This window comes from Takifugu rubripes, unplaced genomic scaffold (assembly GCF_901000725.2).
Source record: "Takifugu rubripes unplaced genomic scaffold, fTakRub1.2, whole genome shotgun sequence".
NCBI classification, from domain to species: Eukaryota; Metazoa; Chordata; class Actinopteri; order Tetraodontiformes; family Tetraodontidae; genus Takifugu; species Takifugu rubripes.
Window position 1 is genome coordinate 1,244,531 of NW_021821633.1, and position 25,646 is coordinate 1,270,176.

At 49.0% G+C, this 25,646-nt stretch overlaps 1 protein-coding gene across 1 annotated transcript in view; it reads left to right on the forward strand.

The window, feature by feature from the left end:
- Positions 1–494: 494 nt before the first annotated feature.
- Positions 495–25,646, forward strand: part of col13a1 (collagen, type XIII, alpha 1) — a 167,945-nt gene continuing 142,793 nt past the window's right edge. Inside the window, exons 1-2 of the mRNA XM_029831989.1 lie at positions 495–509; positions 6,556–6,625. The gene's annotated coding sequence lies outside the window, so the exon portion shown is untranslated. The remainder of the gene's footprint in view (positions 510–6,555; positions 6,626–25,646) is intronic.

Here is a 25,646-nt window from a genome sequence, read left to right on the forward strand (position 1 = left end):
ATGGAAGAACCGGAGCGGAACTCAGAGGAAAGAGACTCCATCCCTGGGAACCAACGGCGGGACTGAGGGGCTGCTGGAGAACCTCTCCAGGCCGAACTTTCTGAGAGTTGCTGAGGAGATCAAGAACTTTAGGAACTTTAGGAAGCGCTCTCTCATTGACTCCAGAGATTCCCCACTCGCTGCTCTCACCTGATGGTTACGAGGATCTAACTGTGCCTACAGGAAATAAAAGCTGCGTTTCAAATGGAAGAGAACCAGAAGTGGGGAGCCACCAAGATGGGTGAGGAGAAGGTCGGCGCGCCGCCGCGCACCAGCTGGAGAGATTGTGCGCGGCGCCGCGCTCTGGGTCGCAGCATCGCTGCTGTTCTCGGGACTTTTCGTGTGGATTTCTGAGCTGCAGTCGAGGATCGGTGATCTGGAGGCGGCAGCAGCAGATCACCGCCGGCACGCGCTCTGCCGAGCAGGTGGAGCCCCTTATTCTGGGCCGGCTCGACCACATTCTGGAGGAGGTAAGCCAGCGGCCGACCTTCAGCTAATGGTGCTGATAAAAATAACAGCTTTGAGAGTTGGTGTCTGAATAATCAGCTTCTAATGAGCTTTAAGGGCTATTATATTATTAATAATCGTCTAATGAGCTTTTACAGGCTCATTATATTGATAATAAGCTTCTAATGAGCTTTAAGGGCTCATTACATTCTTAATAATCTTTAAGGGCTCATATTATTAATAAGTGTCTAATAATCTTTAAGGGCTCATTATATTATTAATAAGCGTCTAATGAGCTTTACAGGCTCATTATATTGATAATAAGCTTTCTAATGAGCTTTAAGGGCTCATTACATTATAATAATCTTAAGGGCTCATATTATTATAAGTGTCAATAATCTTTACGGGCTCATTATATTATTAATAAGTGTCTAATAAGCTTTTAAGGGCTCATTATATTATTAATAAGCATCTAATAAGCTTTAAGGGCTCATTATATTATTAATAAGCTTCTAATAAGCTTTAATGGCTCATTACATATTAAATAAGCGTCTACTAAGCTTGAATGGCTCATTACATTATTAATAAGCTTCTAATAAGCTTTAATGGCTCATTACATATTAATAAGCGTCTAATAATCTTTAAGGGCTCATCATTATATTAACTTTTAACAGCGTTCATCTGGGTTTATCCTCGTTTTATGGGAAAAGGAGACGTTCAAACGAATAAACATGCAAAAGCATTTATTGGAAGGTTTCTGGATGAGCGTGCAACATGTGATGTACGTGCACTAAGCCAGCGCGCGTGCACGCTCCTGGATTCAACGTGCGTGGCTCTACAGGTACCCACTTACAGGTCTTTCCAGGCCGGGTTAGGAGCACACATGGGGCCTTTTTACTTGCCCTTTCCTCCGGTCCCTTGACCCTTCCCTTTATTACCCCCCCCCCCCCCCCCCCCCCGGCTGTAAACTGGGGGCCCTCACTGGCCTTTACAATCTCCATTTGTTCGCTGAAATGGAATGGAGTTTACCAGGGATTAGAGGAGCCGTTCAGGGATGTGTCCGATGCAGTGGAAGGTCCTCTGACGCCTCCGCATCAAACCCAGATGACCAGGATGATTATAGTTATTAATAATTCATTACACTGTGTGTCCTCATAGTTTTTGATTAGCTCTATAGCGGTGTGTTTAATTACATAGGAAAAATGTCTATTTTAGGTTTGATGGCCCACTGATAGGTTTCAATGCTGTTTTGTTGAGGAGTAATTTCTTTCTTTTTGAGGTTCACAGCTTCTGGTTAAACCAGCGTTTGTGCCTCAGCTTTATCATCTAAATGAAAACAATACTGATCAATTTTGAAGCAATGTAAATATGTTCACACACCACAAAGAAAACAGGGAGGAGGCTAATGCACGAACGAGCCATCAAATGTGACCAAAGTGAGTCTCATTCTGGAGCACATTCACTGACCTGCAGCCCTCTGGCTCCATGTTCAGAGGTTAGGGTTAGCAAAGCAGCAAGGGCAGCAAGGCAGCAAAGTAGCGAGGCAGCAAAGCGCGAAGAGCAGAAAGCAGCAAGGCAGCAAGGCGCAAGTAGCGAGGGCAAGCAAAGCAGCGAGGCAGCAAAGCAGCGAGGCAGCAAAGTAGCGAGGCAGCGAAGCAGCGAATCAGCGAGGCAGCAAAGCAGCGAGGCAGCAAAGTAGCGAGGCAGCGAAGCAGCGAGGCAGCAAAGCAGCGAGGCAGCAAGGCAGCAAAGTAGCGAGGCAGCAAAGCAGCGAGGCAGCAAAGCAGCAAAGCAGCGAGGCAGCAAAGTAGCGAGGCAGCAAGGCAGCAAAGTAGCGAGGCAGCAAAGCAGCGAGGCAGCAAAGCAGCAAAGCAGCGAGGCAGCAAAGCAGCGAGGCAGCAAAGCACAGCAAAGCAGCGAGGCAGCAAAGCAGCGAGGCAGCAAGGCAGCAAGGCAGCAAAGTAGCGAGGCAGCAAAGCAGCGAGGCAGCAAGGCAGCAAAGTAGCGAGGCAGCAAAGCAGCGAGGCAGCAAGGCAGCAAAGTAGCGAGGCAGCAAAGCAGCGAGGCAGCAAAGCAGCAAAGCAGCGAGGCAGCAAAGTAGCGAGGCAGCAAAGCAGCGAATCAGCGAGGCAGCAAAGCAGCGAGGCAGCAAAGTAGCGAGGCAGCCAAAGCAGCGAATCAGCGAGGCAGCAAAGCAGCGAGGCAGCAAAGTAGCAAAAGCAGCGAGGCAGCAAAGCAGCAAATCAAGCGAGGGCAGCAAAGCAGCGAGGCAGCAAGGCAGCGAGGCAGCAAAGCAGCGAATCAGCGAGGCAGCAAAGCAGCGAGGCAGCAAAGTAGCAAAGCAGCGAGGCAGCAAAGCAGCAAAGCAGCAAAGCAGCGAATCAGCGAGGCAGCAAAGCAGCGAGGCAGCAAAGCAGCGAGGCAGCAAAGTAGCAAGGCAGCGAGGCAGCAAAGCAGCGAGGCAGCAAAGCAAGCGAGGGCAGCAAAGTAGCAAAGCAGCGAGGCAGCAAAGCAGCGAGGCAGCAAAGCAGTGAATCAGCGAGGCAGCAAAGCAGCGAGGCAGCAAAGTAGCAAAGCAGCGAGGCAGCAAAGCAGCAAAGCAGCGAATCAGCGAGGCAGCAAAGCAGCGAGGCAGCAAAGTAGCAAAGCAGCGAGGCAGCAAGCAGCAAAGCAGCGAAATCAGCGAGGCAGCAAACAAGCAGCGAGGCAGCAAAGCAGCGAGGCAGCAAAGCAGCTCGCCCCTTTGTTTAAGTCTGTATTTATAAATAGTCATTATTAATGGAACATGAGCACAGGGAGAGAGAGAGAGAGAGAGAGAGGGTGAGGGGGGAGAGAGGGAGGGTGAGAGAGAGGGTGAGAGGGAGAGAGAGGGTGAGAGAGAGGGTGAGAGGGAGGGTGAGAGGAGAGAGAGGGTGAGAGAGAAGGTGAGAGGGAGAGAGGGAGAGAGGGGGTGAGAGAGGGTTAGAGGGAGTGTGTGAGAGAGGGTGAGAGGGAACCTTCACTGGGCGGCTGGATTTGGACCCGTTAGCTGCAGAAAATCTGCAGAAATATTTTTATCAGCATTGTCCTCAGCCAGTTTTTGCTCCTGCTCTTGACCTGTGACACTAACGAAACATGCTAATGCTCTTGCTAATACCGATCCGATCCGATACCCAGTTGTGGTGCTGACAGACCTTCAGCGGTGCCCCGGTGGAACATCACCACCTTCCCATGAGAGTTCGGCAGGGCAAAACAACCATGAACAACCTCCACGGGCATCAAGATGTCTGCTTGTGGTGTTCAAAGCGCTTTGTTACCTTCTTTTTTTGGAAGCAAGCTTTGCAAATTTCCTGCTGGCACAGCTCAACAGGCCTCCGCTCGCTCCAAACGTCCGCTAGCTCCAAACGTCCGCTCTAGCTCCAAACGTCCACACTTTTGATACGATTAAAAAGGCTGAAACAAAAGAGACTTTGGATCAGGACAACACTAATTTGTGTACACTAGTTTTTCCAAGCCAAGAACACAGCCTTGGCATTGACCAGAGTCCTGTCCTACGCCCGAGGTACACCTGAGGTACACCGGAGGTACGCCGGAGGTACGCCGGAGGTACGCCGGAGGTCGGAGGTACGCCTGAGGTACGCCTGAGGGTACACCGGAGGTACACCTGAGGTACACTGAGGTACGCCAGAAGGTACACCTGAGGTACGCCGGAGGTACGCCTGAGGGTACGCCGGAGGGTACGCCGGAGGTACGCCAGAGGTACACCTGAGGGTACGCCGGAGGGTACGCCAGAGGTACACCTGAGGGTACGCCAGAGGTACACCTGAGGTACGCCAGAGGGTACACCTGAGGTACACCTGAGGTACACCTGAGGGGTACGCCGGAGGGTACGCCAGAGGGTCGGGGTTAACCCAACATTGGGGTGTTTAATCTGGGTAACCCAAACATTGAAGTCATCACGCTTCATTCCAACTAACACGAGCGCTCCCCAGAGGTGATGCTGGGGCATGATGGGAGCTGGAGGCTCCGCCCTCTCTCCCTCTCTGCTTCCTGTGGAGCGTCGGCCAATATGTGAAGTCACAGTATAGAATTTACCGTATAGCCCAAATACATAGTGTGTGTGTGTGGGTGTGTGTGTGTGCGCGCATCTGCCAATCACTGACTGCTCTGATAAAGTGCAAAGGTTGCTGAGACACTCTACTGTTTTGTCTCTCACACACACACACACACACATACACACACACGCGCACGCACACCACACACCCTGATGATACCATGATGGTAAACAGACGTGCACAGTTGTAGACAAACACAAGTTAGAGACTTTTGTTGCTTTATTTTCCCTTTAATAATAATTAATAATATGATAATTAAATAGAAACATGCTGCATTTTCTGGGTTAGATGAAGTCATCTGGACATGCAGCCCACTGGGACCAGCTCTGGCTCCTGAGGTGCTGTTTTGGACATGGATCTCAGGGACAGGGCTGAGCTGGGGGGGGGGGCATCCTATAAATACTGGGGCGTTGGCCGTCTGGAGGACAGATAGGCTGTTTATCATGGTGGAGGTACCAGTCTTTGATCTCCCAACACCACAGAACCAGCTGCCCCATGGGTCCGAATGATAGCAGAGATCCTCCAGAGATAAGGAGCTTCTGGACAAGCACGGCAGCACCACCCAGTTTCTCCTGTGAGCTTAAAGTTGAAGACATTATTGATCCCTAGCTTCATGCAAATGAGCTGACTGCCACGTTTTAGGCCCTAACCCTGACCCTAACCCTGACCCTGACCCTAACCCTAACCCTGACCCTAACCCTAACCCTGACCCTGACCCCTGACCCTAACCCTAACCCTAACCCTAACCCTAACCGTTTTAGGCATCGTCTCCTCACACTTTGAGATTGTCTGGGAGACGCAAACCTTCAACAGTTCTGGCTCTTGTGGTTCAGTCTACTGAAGGTCTGTGTGCACCTTTCACGCCCTACTACTGAAGCGTGAAACTGCACTTCCTGTTGATTCCTTTTGAACGATGCGAGAACCTAAAAGTATGAACTTGTTTCCTGGCTGCGCTACTTTCATTCAAGTCGTAAAAGAGCCCTGAAACTCCAGCACGGCGGCAGCTTCACCACTTTGGAACGACACCAAATTGGCTTCGTGGATGTCGTAATCAGACACCAGCAGAGACACCGGATGGTCTTTGGTTCCACTCTTTTGCACCAGTTACCAGTTGATCCATGATTTAAACGCCAGATCGGCAGTATTTTCTTTTAGCCATCCATGTTTGATCGCCGCTTGTCCTCCAGGCTAATTTGCTAACGTAAAAGGCTCACATCCCTGCAGCACCTGTTGGAGGCCTCCAAACATCCGACCCACATTCCTCTGGAACCACAACCAGTGGGACCCAAATGCTATGCTAGGCTGTGCTAGGCTGTGGAGAATGTGCTCGTGTGTGAGTGTGTTTATTCTGCTGATCTAATTAGGTCACAACACTGTCCAGTCGCAATCACAAAACTTTGTTGTAATATTGAGTCCGTTTAGGGTGCTTTGCTGTCCAACCTGCCTTTGTGCTAAGCTAAAGCTAAAGGGTCAGTTCACCGTTCCTCCTTCTCATGTGGTGACCACAGCTTCACGAAATCTGAGCACGCTTTGAAGTTCAGCACGTTTGTGTTTCACCTTTTACTTGTTTTGTGCTGGAAAGAGAATTGATCAACTCAATATGTGCAGACGTGTTGCTTTTACTCAAACTTCCACATATGAGGTTTCTGAAATCAAACATGCTGTTCAGGGATTCCTCCCGAGTCATTACACCACCTGCCTCTGGCTAAATGTCTGGAGCTCAGCCAGATACTCATTTATCTGCCATTAAAACCACTAATGTGTGGAGCCTGTTGATTACTATCGGTGGTTTAAGGTTCATGTCCTGTTTAGGTGTGACGACCTCGGTCATGTCGGTCGTGGACTTTTATTCTTCAACGGTTGGTTTGGGTGCAACATTGTGTGTTTCTGCAGCCTGTTAGCTCATTAGCGGTAGCTGTGTCTCTGTTTCTTTCTGATCCATTCACGTGAGTGTTTTCTGCCGTCTGTCCTGCAGAAGCTCGCGGCGCACCTATCGAAACGGAGGGAGGCGAGAGAAGCTCCACACGGCTGCCTGTGTCCTCCAGGTGAGTCAGTGCACCACACATGGCTACTGACGCTAGCATCTGCCAGAAACATAATGTTGGTCGCTGTCAGGTTTAACACCAGATATTTCTGCTGCATTTCCACTGGTGCATCGGCTCCACGCTGCTCTGCTCCTCCTGCCTTTGGGACTCGGGCTTGCTGCCGTTTTTAGGGGGCGTTTCAGCTGCAAAAGTAGTACCCTGCCTCGTACAAACACTACAAATACACGCTGACAACATGAATTTATGCTTTTCTGAATAATGAAGCCATTGCAAAATACAGGTGGATGATGGAGTTATTTAGCATTGGTGGCTAACTAGCTAGTTTATCATCTACAAACAGGAAACAATGTTATCTTGTAAATATGCTAATTTGTTCAAAGTCAGCTCATCATTTAAGTCCATTGGTTCCTGTGAGCAGCCAACAGAGACCTCCAGGTAGACCTTGTTACCGGTCTTCCCTGGTCTGCCACACGGCTCTTGTTGGACCATTAATGTCCACTGACTGCTATCGCCTTATTGTAGCCTTTGTTTATTTTGTGAAATCAAGAAATACACCGTCATTGTTGCAAGGTCTTAAAAATGCTGGGATTCATTGATCCCATCAGAGCATCACAGTGTCAGTCTGTCCCTAACTGCTTTTATTGGAACCCTGAAGGAGACATCAGGTACTAGGAACTTTTTCTTTGTGAATATGCAGAAAATGTCAAGAGTACAGGAGAGTGGAGCCAATACTGTCGGCGGGTTGGAGGAATTTCATACGTAGGGGCAAGAAAATGTGCTTTACCTAAGAACAGCAATTGTAGTATTTAAGAGAGACTTCTGAGTACCGATAGCATCGAGGGGCAAAGAACACAAAGTAATGATTGACTTTAAAACACAATTAATACAAAAGAAACTCTGAAAACGTGTGAAAGTGTTCAGCCATTAACACACGAGGAGAGAAATGTCTTTAAAGACCAACACCAAAATGACTCTGTTTTGCTTGAAACGTGTGTTTGGGTGTGAAGTTGTGTTGCTGATTGGTTCTGGATCTCCTCATTTAGATATTTTAGTCCAGTCATTCCCATTTGGTGTATTTTGTTGTAGAAATGACTGCAAACCTGACGATCACGGTAGAAATCTTAGCTGAGATGGAGGCTGGTGACAAGTTGGAGGCAGCTTTTGTCATGAACCACCACTGTTGGCCTCCTCCGTCCGGTCAAAACTGACACTTGTCCTCTCTGAAGTCCATGACGAGGCACTGCCCCCCAGCACTGTCCCCCAGCACTGTCCCCCAGCACTGTCCCCCAGCAGTGCCCCCCAGCACTGTCCCCCAGCACTGTCCCCCAGCACTGTCCCCCAGCAGTGCCCCCCAGCACTGTCCCCTAGCACTGCCCCCCAGCCGTGCCCAGCTGGCGTCTGCCAGTCAGAACCAAGTGCACACCATGTTCCATGTCTGCCATGCTTCTGATTATTCACAGGAGCAGGTGAGCCAGAGGGCAGAACTTTGACACCTCGTTAGAGACTCTGCAGACTGGAGCCTGGCTGATTGATCCCTGATAGATGGAAGCAAAAACCTCAATGCTAAAACTAACATCACCCTACAAAGAGCACATTTTCTGTCTACATGAAGAACCTCGGGTCCGTAGGTAGTTTATTATGTGACTCTTGGCATGGACTCTAACGTGACGCGTGTTCTTGTGTGTCTGTCACGTGAAGGACGCACTATTATTGTGAACTCGACATGTTTCTGAGGAGCCGGTGAAAAATGAGGAAGATGCTAAAAGTGGAGCGGCAGAATGTGAGAAGCTGAAGGCGTGAAAGGTGTCACACCACCATGAAAGAGAGCAAAGCCTTCAAGATACCGATGGGGCCGAATGCTCCATGGGCCTCATGTCAGTGTTGACCTTTGGGCAGGATGGGCCTCCAGGTGGACAAGTGTCCCTCGGTCTACAGCCACGCTGGGCAATAATGCAGCTGGCATTTGGTTCCTGGTTGAATTTCTCTGCCACCCCTCATTAAAGCCATTAGACAAAGTGCAGTATGATAAGGAACTGTGGGGGCAGTTTTGGCTTTAAGACCAATGGTTGGATCAGCAATTCTGGTCCCTCCCCTTCAGCTGGAAACTCCACCCCTGGGCTCTGATTGGTTGGAGCTCTCTGATGGTTTGTGGAGCAGACCAGTTCACACCAGTTCTGCAGGACTGGGAGCTTCTAGGCCAGTAGGGCCACGGTGTTGGAGCTCTGCCTCCATCAGACCAGATATTTGTGAGAGAGCAATTATATTCTTGCAATAAAGTTGGGAAAAAAGGGTCTTTTTCTTCGACTCTTTCAAGCACTTATAGATATTTGTGCTATAAATAAAACGTGTTCAGGTCTAAATAAAGTCTGACAGCTTTGATTATTAATGCTCAGAGGAAGTGCAGCTCCTCACCATAGAATGTGAGATCATTGTGCCGCTACCTGAGAGCTAGCATTGTTGGCTAAGAATAAAGGATACAGTTTGTATACATTAAGAGTGATTTATGATGTGAACATAAATGAGCAAGACTTTATCGGCATCATCTCAGGTCACCCTCAAGTGTTTGGGTTTTCATTTAGAACCTTGTCTGCACCCAGATGAGTCTGTCCAAGGTTAAATCTTCCTAAATTAATAAAGAGCTAATATAATATCAGCTAATAGTATCAAAGATATGAGTGTTGAACTAAGCATAAGGTTCGACTTCCTGTGTAAACGTGCCAAACTTTGAATGATGCATTAATCCTGAGATGAAGGCTCTAAACAAAAGAGACAGGGTGACCTTTAGAGGAGTACGCGTCCACTTAAAGAGCGGCGTGTTGAACAGGAACAGGAAGTGACAGTTTACCTGGAAACAATCCCAGTGGAAGCTGTGGGGCAGTAGGGAGGCGTGTGAGACCACCAGTCCCCCACCTCCCCCACCAGTCCCCCACCTCCCCCACCACCAGTCCCCCACCAGTCCCCAACCAGTCCCCACCTCCCCCACCAGTCCCCCACCAGTCCCCAACCTCCCCCACCACCAGTCCCCCACCTCCCCCACCAGTCCCCAACCAGTCCCCACCTCCCCCACCAGTCCCCCACCAGTCCCCAACCTCCCCCACCACCAGTCCCCCACCTCCCCCACCAGTCCCCCACCAGTCCCCAACCTCCCCCACCACCAGTCCCCCACCAGTCCCCAACCAGTCCCCACCTCCCCCACCAGTCCCCCACCAGTCCCCAACCTCCCCCACCACCAGTCCCCCACCTCCCCCACCAGTCCCCAACCAGTCCCCACCTCCCCCACCAGTCCCCCCCTCCCCCACCAGTCCCCCACCTCCCCCACCAGTCCCCAACCAGTCCCCCACCTCCCCCACCAGTCCCCCCCCCCTCCCCTACCTCCCCCACCAGTCCCCCACCTCCCCCACCAGTCCCCACTAGTCCCCCACCTCCCCCCGCTGGCTTGGCCGTCTAGAATGGCTGGCATAATTCACATCCTCTACCATTTTAGACGCACACACACACACACACATACACACACACACACACGCACACACACACGCGCGCACGCACACACACACACACGCACACACACACATGATTACTTGATAACACGACCAGTTTTTGTTTATTAAAATGGTGATATTATTTGCTCATATTGCATTAGTTATTTCTTAAATGGATGGACAAACGTCATAAATTTGGCCTTTAATGCAGCCTCCCTGTTTCTGCTATCGATGACGTTCTCCTCACCAGCTTGTTCATTCTTTTAACCAATTATAGAGGTGTTTGATTCCCGTTTGGATTCCAGAAGATATGTTGTATGAGGCTTTGTTAGGTCCTCCAATTACAATTTGGTACTAGGTAAAGGGCCAACCAAAGTGCAGTTTACTGATGGTTAGCATCGGCTAGCACCTGGGTTGGGGCCTCTATGTACGTGTTTTGTAGATCTGGAACTGTGATGTGCCCGTCTGTGGAGGCCTCTGTAGAAATCTGGGGTAGATGGGAGGAGGAATTGCTGAAGCTGATGGGCAGAGTGTTGCATCTCTTCTTTAATTGATGAGGTTGTCTCATCAGTCGCTGACCTCCTGCGCTAACTGGGACAGGTTGTAGCTGAGAGTGAGGCGGTTGGGGTGAATATTTGCTTCTCTAAATGAGACCATGGTCCTTGCCCATAAAGACTGGATTAGTCTCCATCTACCCAGTCCTCTATGCTCCAATCCTCACCCGTGCTCAGTAGCTTTGGGTTTTGACTAAAAGGACAAGATCACACATACAAACGGGGTTTCTCCAGAGGGTAGCTAGGCTCATCCTTAGAGGTTTGGAGCGTCCCACAGGTAGAGGTGCTCCTCCAGATTTTTTTGTCTTTGCCTGGATTCCCACAAGCCAAGACGAGGTTGTAGAGGTAGCAGGGCAGAGGAGCATCTGGGCCTCACCATGGAGGCTGCTGCTCTGGGTCCCTGACCTGGTTAGCATGACAGCATGACAGCAACAAATCCTGCCAGGGGTGACAGAAAATAGGACAGAAAAAACAGTTGGACATTTTTTGGACAATTCCTTACACAGTATTGTGAACCTCCCTGCTAGTTATGTCAGATATGAATGGCGCACGGTCACAAGAGGACAGTTTGTGACTTCTTTATTGCTCAAATGTGCAAACATTTAGCTGAATGCTAGAAGAGCAACAAGATGGCGGTCACATCTCTGATGTTGTTGTTGAGCTGGCCGACAGACCACTGAGATCAAAGAAAACTTCTTCTACTGTGTTTCATAATATTAATAGATATATTATAAATAATCAGAATGCACATTATTATCTTTGATTTTTAAAAGATAATTATACACATATAAATATTGTAATTTCCTCAGTTGAGCAGCTTCTGCTAATACATTAGCATAATGTCGTAGTTATGAATGTCGTAGTTAAGGTCTGTCACAAAGGTTTGAAGCCAGAAAACATTTCACCCTTTTTCCTGCGATGACAGAAATGACCCATATTTTCTGGACTAAATATTATAATTAAATATATTAGAATTCCGTTCCCATGTAGAAGGGTTAGAATGAGAAGTTTTTGTTTGACTGTTAAAGCTCATTTTTCTAACACATAATAATAAATACGGAGTATCATGCAGATCTATATCATCTCTATTCTTCAGATATACTGAGAACCAAAATAGACCCCCCCCCCACCCACCCACTGTAAACAAGAGGCTTCCTCTAATCTGTGCAGCTGACGGGTGGGGGGGGGGAGGGTCCCCGGGTTGTGGAGCCGTTTATTTAAGTCCCCCAAGTTCACCTTGACATCTGTGCTGACAGGAAGAGAGCGAGCAGATCCCCTTTCTGAGGTGGGGAGGAGCTCAGGGGGCAGCTGCCAGGGTGGAACCATACTGGGGGGGCAGCTGGGGGCAGGAAGGGTTAAAGATGAGAGAGGACAGAAGAGGACTAATAGTAATGGGGGGGGGGGGGTTCAAGATGAGAGAGGACAGAAGAGGACTAATAGTAATGAGGGGGGGTTTAAGATGAGAAAGGACAGAAGAGGACAGAAGTGGACAGAAGAGGACTAATAGTAATGGGGGGGGGGGGTTAAAGATGAGAGAGGACAGAAGAGGACTAATAGTAATGGGGGGGGGGGGGGGGTAAAGATGAGAGAGGACAGAAGAGGACTAATAGTAATGAGGGGGTTAAAGATGAGAGAGGACAGAAGAGGACAGAAGAGGACTAATAGTAATGAGGGGGGGTTAAAGATGAGAGAGGACAGAAGAGGACAGAAGAGGACTAATAGTAATGGGGGGGGGGGGGGGTAAAGATGAGAGAGGACAGAAGAGGACAGAAGAGGACTAATAGTAATGGGGGGGTTAAAGATGAGAGAGGACAGAAGAGGACAGAAGAGGACTAATAGTAATGAGGGGGGGGTTAAAGATGAGAGAGGACAGAAGAGGACAGAAGAGGACTAATAGTAATGGGGGGGGGGGGGGGTAAAGATGAGAGAGGACAGAAGAGGACAGAAGAGGACTAATAGTAATGGGGGGGTAAAGATGAGAAAGGACAGAAGAGGACAGAGGAGGACTAATAGTAATGGGGGGGTTAAAGATGAGAAAGGACAGAAGAGGACTAATAATAATGGGGGGGGGGGGGTAAAGATGAGAAAGGACAGAAGAGGACAGAAGAGGACAGAAGAGGACTAATAGTAATGAGGGGGGGTTAAAGATGAGAAAGGACAGAAGAGGACTAATAGTAATGAGGGGGGGTTAAAGATGAGAAAGGACAGAAGAGGACTAATAATAATGGGGGGGGGGGGTAAAGATGAGAAAGGACAGAAGAGGACTAATAGTAATGGGGGGAGTTAAAGATGAGAAAGGACAGAAGAGGACAGAGGAGGACAGAAGAGGACTAATAGTAATGAGGGGGGGTTAAAGATGAGAAAGGACAGAAGAGGACAGAAGAGGACAGAAGAGGACTAATAGTAATGGGGGGAGTTAAAGATGAGAAAGGACAGAAGAGGACAGAGGAGGACAGAAGAGGACTAATAGTAATGAGGGGGGGTTAAAGATGAGAAAGGACAGAAGAGGACTAATAGTAATGAGGGGGGGGGGGGGTTAAAGATGAGAAAGGACAGAAGAGGACAGAGGAGGACTAATAGTAATGGGGGGGGGGGGGGGTTTAAAGATGAGAAAGGACAGAAGAGGACTAATAGTAATTGGGGGGGGTAAGATGAGAGAGGACAGAAGAGGACTAATAGTAATGGGGGGGGTTAAAGATGAGAAAGGACAGAAGAGGACAGAAGAGGACTAATAGTAATGGGGGGGGGTAAAGATGAGAAAGGACAGAAGAGGACTAATAGTAATGGGGGGGGTTAAAGATGAGAAAGGACAGAAGAGGACAGAAGAGGACTAATGATAATGGGGGGGTTAAAGATGAGGAAGGACAGAAGAGGACAGAAGAGGACTAATAGTAATGGGGGGGGGTTAAGATGAGAAAGGACAGAAGAGGACAGAAGAGGACTAATAGTAATGGGGGGGTTAAAGATGAGGAAAGGACAGAAGAGGACTAATAGTAATGGGGGGGGGTAAAGATGAGAAAGGACAGAAGAGGACTAATAGTAATGGGGGGGGTTAAAGATGAGAAAGGACAGAATAGGACTAATAGTAATGGGGGGGGGTAAAGATGAGAAAGGACAGAAGAGGACTAATAGTAATGGGGGGGGGGTAAAGATGAGAGAGGACAGAAGGACTAATAGTAATGGGGGGGGGTTAAAGATGAAAAAGGACAGAAGAGGACAGAAGAGGACTAATAGTAATGGGGGGGTTAAAGATGAGAAAGGACAGAAGAGGACTAATAGTAATGGGGGGGTTAAAGATGAGAGAGGACAGAAGAGGACTAATAGTAATGGGGGGGGGGTTAAAGATGAGAAAGGACAGAAGAGGACAGAAGAGGACTAATAGTAATGGGGGGGTTAAAGATGAGAAAGGACAGAAGAGGACTAATAGTAATGGGGGGGGTTAAAGATGAGAAAGGACAGAAGAGGACTAATAGTAATGGGGGGGTTAAAGATGAGAAAGGACAGAAGAGGACTAATAGTAATGGGGGGGGGGGGGGGGGGGGGTTAAAGATGAGAAAGGACAGAAGAGGACAGAAGAGGACTAACGGTTTGGGGGGCCACCAGAACTTAATGTTTTCCGTTCCTGTTCATGACTGATTGATGGAATTTCCCAAAGCTTCAGGCAATCGTGCTCCCAATAAAGATCGTTTAGCTGCACATTTAATTAGTTTTAATGAGAAGGGGCATAAATCTCTGCCTTTCAGAGGTGTCCAACATCGGACATTTAACGGGACGATGCAGAATGGAAACAGGCACATGGATATTTTTTGGAGAGAATTGGTAATGTTTTGTCATAATTAATTACATTATTCTAACAAAAGTAAACTAAAGGCCCAAGACGTTTATGAGGACTTTGCTTTAGGAGAACAGAGTTTTGGGAGAAGAGTCCTGGTGAACATGTGGCCGAGGAACCAAGAAGAAAAACTAAAGTATGGAAATGCAAAACACTGTTTGTTGTCCTTGGATGGAGACCACCAAGCACACATGCATCTCCGCTTCTCCGCTTTGAAAAGTCTGGAGTTATTCACGTGGAGCGTTGAAGTTGTTTTCCAGATGGTTCTGAAATTCCCAACAAAACAACTTATTCCATTATGTGGTGCTGATTGATCCCTTTTTAACTGGTCCCATTGTTCACATGTGGGACATGTTTGGCTGGCACATAGGTCCCACCTCAGGATGGAGGCTTACAGCTTCAGACGCAGGGACTCACAACGTGTTTGTTGAATTCACACTTTTCTAGCACGTTGCTCACGTTCTCCCGTTTCAGGCTTTTCCCTGTTGGGTCGATTGGCCCACAATTTCACCGTGGCCGACGGACTGATGCTTCAGTGTCACGTGTCTCTGTTCTCCCACTGCGGAGTCACAGCCAGGAACCTCCCCTGAAAGGCCACTTACAGGAACTTTTAGTGGGCCTAAATAAGTACCTGCTCCAGGGCAGCTACTCAGATAGACCCCCCCGGAAAACTCCTGAGGGCTTGGGCAAGAGGGTTACTTGGGGCTGATTGGGAGCAGGATGTGTTGCCATCAGAAATCACCCAAGCAGGCAGCTTTTTTCGATTGCCATTTATGCTAACATTACCAACTTTTTCTTTTTGTTGCTCCCATCCATTTTTTGGCTCACGATTGGACCGGGGAGCTACAGAAAATCTGCAGAAATATTTGTATCCGCATTGTCCTCATCCGGCTTTATGCTCCTGATACTGACATCTGATACTAAATAATGTCCTGGCGATCGTGATCCGATACAGTTAACCCTAACCCTAACCCTCTAACCCCTAACCCTGACCCTAACCCTCTAACCCTAACCCTAACCCTCTAACCCCTAACCCTGACCCTAACCGTCTAACCCTAACCCTCCCACCCTAACCCTAACCCTCTAACCCTAACCCTCTAACCCTAACCCTACCCCTACCCAGTGGCAGTGCTGACTTCAAGTAGACCTAGGGTTAAAGTTATTTATCCCAAAGCAGCTGTTTCACAAACAAGTTACCACATCCAGCTCTTCCTTGATCAGCTTTGATTCAAGACCTATAAAGTCCTTTGGAGGTAGTTGCCAGATATTAACCCTCCGAGCACTTCAGGTCAGCTTGGAACAGCAGCACCGAGTGCTGCCTGGATGGTGCATCGCCGGCATGCAGACGAGGAAGCAGGACAGCATCGCAGCGCTGAAAATGTCTGGTGGTTGCCTTCATTTTCATTTCATTCATACTGCCGTTCTAACCCTAACCCACAAGCCCCGACCATACTGCCGTTCTAACCCTAACCCACAAGCCCCGACCATACTGCCGTTCTAACCCTAACCCACAAGCCCCGACCATACTGCCGTTCTAACCCTAGCCCCGACAATACTGCCATTCTAACCCTAACCCACAAGCCCCGACCATACTGCCGTTCTAACCCTAACCCACAAGCCCCGACCATACTGCCGTTCTAACCCTAACCCACAAGCCCCGACAATACTGCCGTTCTAACCCTAACCCTAGCCCCGACAATACTGCCGTTCTAACCCTAACCCACAAGCCCCGACCATACTGCCGTTCTAACCCTAACCCACAAGCCCCGACAATACTGCCGTTCTAACCCTAACCCTAGCCCCGACAATACTGCCGTTCTAACCCTAACCCACAAGCCCCGACCATACTGCCGTTCTAACCCTAACCCTAGCCCCGACCATACTGCCGTTCTAACCCTAACCCACAAGCCCCGACCATACTGCCGTTCTAACCCTAACCACAAGCCCCGACCATACTGCCGTTCTAACCCTAACCCACAAGCCCCGACAATACTGCCGTTCTAACCCTAACCCACAAGCCCCGACCATACTGCCGTTCTAACCCTAACCCACAAGCCCCGACCATACTGCCGTTCTAACCCTAACCCACAAGCCCCCGACCATACTGCCGTTCTAACCCTAACCCACAAGCCCCGACCATACTGCCGTTCTAACCCTAACCCACAAGCCCCGACAATACTGCCGTTCTAACCCTAACCCTAGCCCCGACAATACTGCCGTTCTAACCCTAACCCACAAGCCCCGACCATACTGCCGTTCTAACCCTAACCCTAGCCCCGACAATACTGCCGTTCTAACCCTAACCCTAGCCCCGACAATACTGCCGTTCTAACCCTAACCCACAAGCCCGACCATACTGCCGTTCTAACCCTAACCCACAAGCCCCGACCATACTGCCGTTCTAACCCTAACCCACAAGCCCCGACAATACTGCCGTTCTAACCCTAACCCTAGCCCCGACAATACTGCCGTTCTAACCCTAACCCACAAGCCCCGACCATACTGCCGTTCTAACCCTAACCCACAAGCCCCGACAATACTGCCGTTCTAACCCTAACCCTAGCCCCGACAATACTGCCGTTCTAACCCTAACCCACAAGCCCCGACCATACTGCCGTTCTAACCCTAACCCTAGCCCCGACCATACTGCCGTTCTAACCCTAACCCACAAGCCCCGACCATACTGCCGTTCTAACCCTAACCCACAAGCCCCGACCATACTGCCGTTCTAACCCTAACCCACAAGCCCCGACAATACTGCCGTTCTAACCCTAACCCACAAGCCCCGACCATACTGCCGTTCTAACCCTAACCCACAAGCCCCGACCATACTGCCGTTCTAACCCTAACCCACAAGCCCCGACCATACTGCCGTTCTAACCCTAACCCACAAGCCCCGACCATACTGCCGTTCTAACCCTAACCCACAAGCCCCGACAATACTGCCGTTCTAACCCTAACCCTAGCCCCGACAATACTGCCGTTCTAACCCTAACCCACAAGCCCCGACCATACTGCCGTTCTAACCCTACCCTAGCCCCGACCATTACTGCCGTTCTAACCCTAACCCTAGCCCCGACAATACTGCCGTTCTAACCCTAACCCACAAGCCCCGACCATACTGCCGTTCTACCCTAACCCACAAGCCCCGACAATACTGCCGTTCTAACCCTAACCCTAGCCCCGACAATACTGCCGTTCTAACCCTAACCCACAAGCCCCGACAATACTGCCGTTCTAACCCTAACCCTAGCCCCGACCATACTGCCGTTCTGACCCTAACCCTAGCCCGACCATACTGCCGTTCTAACCCTAACCCTAGCCCCGACAATACTGCCGTTCTAACCCTAACCCTAGCCCCGACAATACTGCCGTTCTAACCCTAACCCACAAGCCCCGACCATACTGCCGTTCTAACCCTAACCCACAAGCCCCGACAATACTGCCGTTCTAACCCTAACCCTAGCCCCGACAATACTGCCGTTCTAACCCTAACCCACAAGCCCCGACCATACTGCCGTTACCCTAACCCTAACCCTAGCCCGACAATACTTGCCGTTTGACCCTAACCCTAGCCCCGACCATACTGCCGTTCTGACCCTAACCCTAGCCCCGACCATACTGCCGTTCTGACCCTAACCCTAGCCCCGACCATACTGCCGTTCTGACCCTAACCCTAGCCCCGACCATACTGCCGTTCTAACCCTAACCCTAGCCCCGACCATACTGCCGTTCTGACCCTAACCCTAGCCCCGACCATACTGCCGTTCTAACCCTAACCCTAGCCCCGACAATATTGCCGTTCTAACCCTAACCCACAAGCCCCGACCATACTGCCGTTCTAACCCTAACCCACAAGCCCCGACCATACTGCCGTTCTAACCCTAACCCTAGCCCCGACAATACTGCCGTTCTGACCCTAACCCTAGCCCCGACCATACTGCCGTTCTAACCCTAACCCACAAGCCCCGACCATACTGCCGTTCTAACCCTAACCCTAGCCCCGACCATACTGCCGTTCTCACAGGGCAGAGGTGATTTCTATGTGCCAGCACCTCTCAGAGCTGATTGAGCTCATTATTCACTCATTACTGCTCACAGGCAACACTCAGCCCAAACTGTTACAGTGGAAATTGTCAAGAGAGTTTTTTATCCACAAACCTCCAACGACGACCCCGGTGTGCACACACACACACACACACACACACACACACACACACACACACACACACACACACACTCACACAGCCACACACACACACACACAGCCACACACACACACACACACACACACACACACACACACACACAGAGCCACACAGCCACAGCCACACACACACACACACACACAGCCACACACAGCCACACACACACACACACACACACACACACACACACAGAGCCACACAGCCACAGCCACACACACACACACACACACAGCCACACACAGCCACAGCCACACACACACACACAGCCACACACAGCCACAGCCACACACACACACACACACACACACACACACACACACACTCACACACCCACACACACAGCCACACACATGCTCCCAGTATGGCAGACGGTGTGTGAGGCCTGTGCTCCTTAGCTCCAGACATCCTGTGGGTATCAGAACCATTTGGGTTAGGGTTCGAGCCCCCTCTGCTCCAGCGCTAACAGACTGGGGCCGTCTGCCAACAACAGCACGTTTCAGAGCTTCGCCATCAGTTGGGTTCCTTCCATTCTGCAGCCTCAGAGAGCGTGCAGAGCATTAAGGCTGCAGTAGCACCTTCACTTTCACTTTTAGAGTTCAGTTGTGATGAGAAGCACGTGGAAGGCTGCACATGCACACGCACACACACACACACGCACACACACACACACACGCACAGACTCAAGCTAACGGCTTTGATAATAATAAGTTGGATTAGGGTGTTAGACATTTTGATCTCAGGTAAAAGTTCTTTTTTGCAGACTCACACTTGTGTTAAAGCATGTGTGGAGCTCCTGAATCTACCAATGAGCACTAAAAGAGAGAAAAAGATCTTTACTTATGGATTCAATGTGCTGCTTTAGATCCTGAAGGCGCTTTAGATCCTGAATGTGCTTCAGATCCCGAAGGTGCTTTAGATCCCGAAGGTGCTTTAGATCCCGAAGGTGCTTTAGATCCTGAATGTGCTTCAGATCCCGAAGGTGCTTTAGATCCTGAAGGTGCTTTAGATCCTGAAGGTGCTTTAGATCCTGAAGGTGCTTTAGATCCTGAAGGCGCTTTAGATTCTGAAGGTGCTTTAGATCCCGAAGGTGCTTTAGATCCCGAAGGTGCTTTAGATCCTGAAGGTGCTTTAGATTCCGAAGGTGCTTTAGATCCTGAAGGTGCTTTAGATCCCGAAGGTGCTTTAGATCCCGAAGGTGCTTTAGATCCCGAAGGTGCTTTAGACCCTGAAGGTGCTTTAGATCCTGAAGGTGCTTTAGACCCTGAAGGTGCTTTAGATCCTGAAGGTGCTTTAGATCCATGTTTCTCCTGCCTCCAACAATGAAGCAGCAGGCAGCAATTTTGACTATGATTTTGTTAAGTTGTGTACTCATTGTCAGCCTTAAACAGTACCATCAAGTTTAGACTTTCATTATTTTGGCTCAATTTCTTTTTCAACACATTGAATTCAGCGTGATAATTTTCATGTTCTCAGTGTAGAAGCTGAAGTCCTAAATGTCGTATTGGAATGGTCACATGGGTGCAGAGAGCTTTTACGATAGCATTTCCAATGACTTTCCCAGATGGCCACATGAAGGGCCTCACCCACGGATGGTTTACCTTTTAGGCTGGACATACGGCTCTCATTTGTCTGATCAGCCTCAAGGCTGAGCTGAGTCCATTTGGCCTCACGCTCAATGGACTTTTCATATGAAGCCAGAAACCAGAGGGCTGCTGGGGCCTCTTCATGTGGTGATGTGTTCAGAGTCACTGGCAGCAACTGCAGCTTTTAACAAGCAAAGCTTCTAATTGTTTCTCTGATGGGGCAACGCAGAGCTGCCTGGTATCAGCTATGAAGGTCTGGACCATCTCCAAGACAGATGGTATTGAAGATTGTCAGTCACTTTTGTTCATCCCTGAAGGGTTGTTCCATTTACTGTTAACCTGGTCCGGCGCCGTGTTTCTTCCAGTTAAAAAGGAGTTATTCTGGCCACTGCTGCTTGTTGGGGGGGGGGGGGGGGGGTGTCAGGCTCTGGATTTATGTAAAAAGCCTACAGACAATTTTGATTGCAATTGACTTGTAATATAAGTAAAGTTGAACTAAATTGAGGGTAGAAATAATTCATTGGTAATTGAGGCCGCAGCTCAGTCTGCTGGCTTAAGAATTGGAGGGTTCTTGGTTAAAGCCTCCTTCTAGAAACATGGCAGTAGCAGGAGGTTCCACAACACCTTCAGAGCAGCGCTGAGGTACCCTTGAGCAAGGCAGCAAACCTCCAAATGCTCACATAGGACCCTCCAATGAGCTGGTCACTAGTTCATGGCAGGGCCCTTTATGAGCATTTGTGGGTTTGGTACCTTGCTCAAGGGTACCTAGGCAGTGCTCTGAAGGTGTTCTGGCACCTCCTCTACTACTAGAACACCTTCCATGTCTGCCCTGGGGCTGGAACCAAGAACCCTCTGCTTCTCGGCCTAGTTCCCAGTAGACTTAGCTGCCACCATCAACACTTTGATAATTTGTATTTGAAATATCACATCTAGTTTCCAACCTAGTCGATATCTATGATATAAGGAGATATATCTAGCAACGTGGTGAGGGTCCATCCAAACAGCTTCTAGCTGCTTTGCCTTCCAGGCTCACAGGGGGGCTGCAGCCTGTCCAGCATGTACCCCACCCCCAGCTTCAGGGGGTGGGGTACATGCTGGACAGGTGGGGGAAGCCCCATTCATCCTAATTTAAAAGAGTATTTTACCCTATGATAGCACCTCTGCCAGCTGGAGCACTTCTGCCATCGTTACTCAGGGAGGGATGGAATAAGACCAGAAGAAAAACAATAAAGAGATGAAGAACACTATATTTAATAAATAACCCTAACCCAAAATGTACAAAGCTTTGAGGATGTTTTTCTGTATAGGCGTAAAGATTCGATGCCGACTGTGAATCTATGACACATGTTCACTGAACGCTAACTGATGTCAGAAGTTGTGCTAAAATGTCATCAATCATAAAAGGTTCCAAAATACCGTCAGAATATGAAAGCTGTTTTTCCAGCATGTGACTTCTTCAACTCGACCATCAGCGCTCATTCTAGATTTGCTTCAGGTCAAGATATTATTGGAACTCTTGTTTTTTCAACAGTTTCTCACAATGAGACGTCGACACGTTGCGTTGCCACGATCTCCTGCTGTGTTTTTCATCATCACTGTTATCGGAGTTTCTCAACCTCCAGGTTTTTCTTGGATGAGAAAGAGGAAGGAAAAGCTTTTCTCGACCTCACTTTATGTTTCTGTGAAAACAAACAGCCGTGACTGATGATGCTAACTCTTCCTCTTGCTAGTTTTTTTCGTTTTACTGTCAGGATCTTGCTCAGCTTCGCTCGAGCAACAATATTGTCAAATCTCTTTTCTGGTCAGTAAACGTGTCGTAGAGCCAGACTGCCTTAAATTCCAGTCAGTAGCCCAAAGAGGTGCTGCGCTCCCACATAGGAGCTACTCTTTAGCTTCTGGTTGTCTTGTAAAGACGTTAGCAGGTCAGGTCTCTGAGGTGAGGAGAAGAATGCAGCAGTAGCTGGATGGATTTTACAGAGACCTGCCTGAGTGAACAAGAAAGCAGAACGTTAAGAGTCATTCCTGAGAGGGGGGCGAGAGCATTTCGGCTCTTTTTCACAAGATTCAGGAAGAACCCAACGTATTTAACCAAAAGTATAGTTACATGAATGCCTCCAACCACGAATGGAGGAGAACATTAGGACATTTCAACTAAATAACCCATTCAAGTTTGATAAGTAACAGTCGAACATTTGCCCGGTTATTCCACAATAAAAGTGGGATAGTCCAGTGGTTCCTCAGGACTTCCAAGCTCTGGGAATACCAGGTAACGATCACCTGTTCAGGGGTCACGACTCACTGCTTATTTAATTATAATTAATTATGATTTGAAGCAACGACTAAAATAATCATTTGTAAAGCTGCTGATTTTAGTCATGGCCTTTTTTGTTTTAATCCACGTTTTTAAGAACATATGATTACGCTCCATGTAAATTTCTAATCCTGCTCCAAAGTACCAGAACCAAGATGCAGCAACGTCACTCTTGATCGGACGGAATCATCAAGAGCTTTTGCTCTGAGACGTGTGGAAATCACAATCCCATCCTCTCTTTGTTCTGGCCATCAAGGCAGAACCTTCTCAGAGTGGTCGTCTGTCTAAAGTCCGTCTGGTCCAGTTGAGCTGGAATATTGAGCTGGAATATTGAGCTGGAATATTTCTGTCGGACTGAAAGCAGAATGTTCTTAAGGTTCCCCTTGAACAGAACACTTGATGGGTTGTTTGTACTGGTAATGTGTGACCAGTGGTGAGAGACCCAAAATATTTGAGAATCTGACAGGAAGATTTACATCTTGTTAACTAGTGTATTGTTTTTAATTATTTAAAAAAAAGACCCTTGGAACATGATGCTTAAAGCAGTAGTCAATAGTTAGGAGAATACTTTGGCCCTTTTCTTTTCCATCCACACTGACTCTGTTCTGGGTTAGAAGGTGGAGCTTTAATGACTCTTCAGCCTGTTGCTGCTCCCCTCCTGTGTGTGTGTGTGTGCGTGCGTGTGTGTGTGTGCGTGTGTGTGTGGATGATGACACCATGTGTTTGTGTGGGATGGCTTCACCAGCTGTTCCAGGACAGTTCTGTGTGGGAACGGGAGTCCGGGGACAGTTGCTTTGCTCATCTAGTCGTTAACCAGCCATTTGATGTTCCCAACACAAACGTGCTCCTGGAGGAGCTGATGAGGAGGCAGAGGTGACACAGCGCTCCCCCTCTTTGCTGGCTCCCCCTCTTTTGTGTTGATCCAGAGAGAGTTGCCAATGCCCCATGCTGCTTCCCACAGTGGTGGATTCCAGGTGTCCACTGAATCTGTGGTCCTGCAGGCTCTCCTGCGTCTTCAGAGACTCTCGTCTTTGTGTTGGAGACGTCATAAAAGATGTTACGTCCTGTCTGTAATGAGCATTGATAGTTAGTTGTTGGTGACTTTCTGTTACTTCTGAATTTACTGTAGTGCTCATTCAGCATGAAGTTTAGATTCCGTGCCAGGAGAATCTTTTTGTTAACACTATACGACTTTTAGAGTCATCGTGATGGCCCGACACACGAGTGTTCACACTTAGGGACCCTGTTGTCGCTAAGTAGACCATTACCTAACCCGGGGGGGGCGAAGGTAACTAGCAGCTGTAAACATAGCCCTCTTTTGTGTATGCAGTCCATCCTACAGTAGCTAAAATGTTGCTAAATGCATGCAAATAAGCTATCAACTATAACATAGTCCTTAAAAAATACAACTATGGGTTGTAGTAAGTTAACTGTTAAACAAGTTAACATGTTAACAAACAGTGGGATCATTTTTTTGTTAGACAGTATTTTAATTTTCTCCTGATGCTACTGTATCAGTAGCATCAGATTGCTAATAATATCAACCATAGGAGGAAGTATAAATGTTAGAGCGGGCACCTTTTGTCATTCCACACCAAAGGATTGATGATCTTTATGTAGGAAGAGTAACCCTAACCTAGCCTTTGAGTTAGGGTTAGAGGGTTAGCCTTTGAGTTAGGGTTAGGGTAAGAGGGTTAGGGTTAGAGGGTTTGGCTTTGAGTTAGGGTTAGGCTTTGAGTTAGGGTTAGAGGGTTAGGGTTAGAGGGTTTGGCTTTGAGTTAGGGTTAGGCTTTGAGTTAGGGTTAGAGGGTTAGGGTTAGAGGGTTTGGCTTTGAGTTAAGGTTAGAGGGTTGGGGTTAGAGGGTTTGGCTTTGAGTTAGGGTTAGGCTTTGAGTTAGGGTTAGAGGGTTAGGGTTAGGGTGTTTGGCTTTGAGTTAGAGTTAGGCTTTGAGTTAGGGTTAGAGGGTTAGGGTTAGGGTTAGGCTTTGAGTTAGGGTTAGGCTTTGAGTTAGGGTTAGAGGGTTAGGGTTAGAGGGTTAGCCTTTGAGTTAGGGTTAGGGTTAGAGGGTTAGGCTTTGAGTTAGGGTTAGGGTTAGAGGGTTAGGGTTAGAGGGTTAGGGTTAGAGGGTTAGGCTTTGAGTTAGGGTTAGGGTTAGAGGGTTAGGGTTAGAGGGTTAGTGGGTTAGGGTTAGGGTTCGAGGGTTAGGCTTCGAGGGTTAGGGTTATAGGGTTAGGGTTATAGGGTTAGGGTTAGGCTTTGAGTTAGGGTTAGGGTTAGAGGGTTAGGGTTAGAGGGTTAGCCTTTGAGTTAGGGTTAGGGTTAGAGGGTTAGCCTTTGAGTTAGGGTTAGGGTCAGGGTTCGGGTTAGAGGGTTAGGGTTTAAATAAGGTCAACTGTGTTTTGCACGGTTGACCCTCTTATACTCATTAGGACATGGTGACATGGATATGTCATATTCTAAGTTTTTATCATTTCTATCTAAACTGTGGCTGCTCTTGCTGTCAAGATCAAATGTCAGAAGCTTTGACAGTGACATGACAGACGCACCTGCGTCCCTCCACACGCCTGCGTCCACACTCCTCCGTCCCTCCACACGCCTGCATCCACGCGCCTGCGTCCACGCGCCTCCGTCCCTCCACACGCCTGCAACCACACGCCTACGTCCACGCGCCTGCGTCCATCCACACGCCTGTGTCCACACGCCTGCATCCACGCGCCTGCGTCCATCCACACGCCTGTGTCCACACGCCTGCATCCACGCGCCTCCGTCCCTCCACACGCCTGCATCCACGCGCCTGCGTCCACGCGCCTCCGTCCCTCCACACGCCTGCATCCACGCGCCTGCGTCCACGCGCCTGCGTCCATCCACACGCCTGCGTCCACGCGCCTGTGTCCACGCGCCTGCGTCCACGCGCCTGCGTCCCTCCACACACATGCGTCCCTCCACACGCCTGCATCCACACGCCTGCGTCCACGCGCCTGCGTCCCTCCACACGCCTGCGTCCACGCGCCTGCGTCCCTCCACACGCCTGCGTCCACGCGCCTACGTCCCTC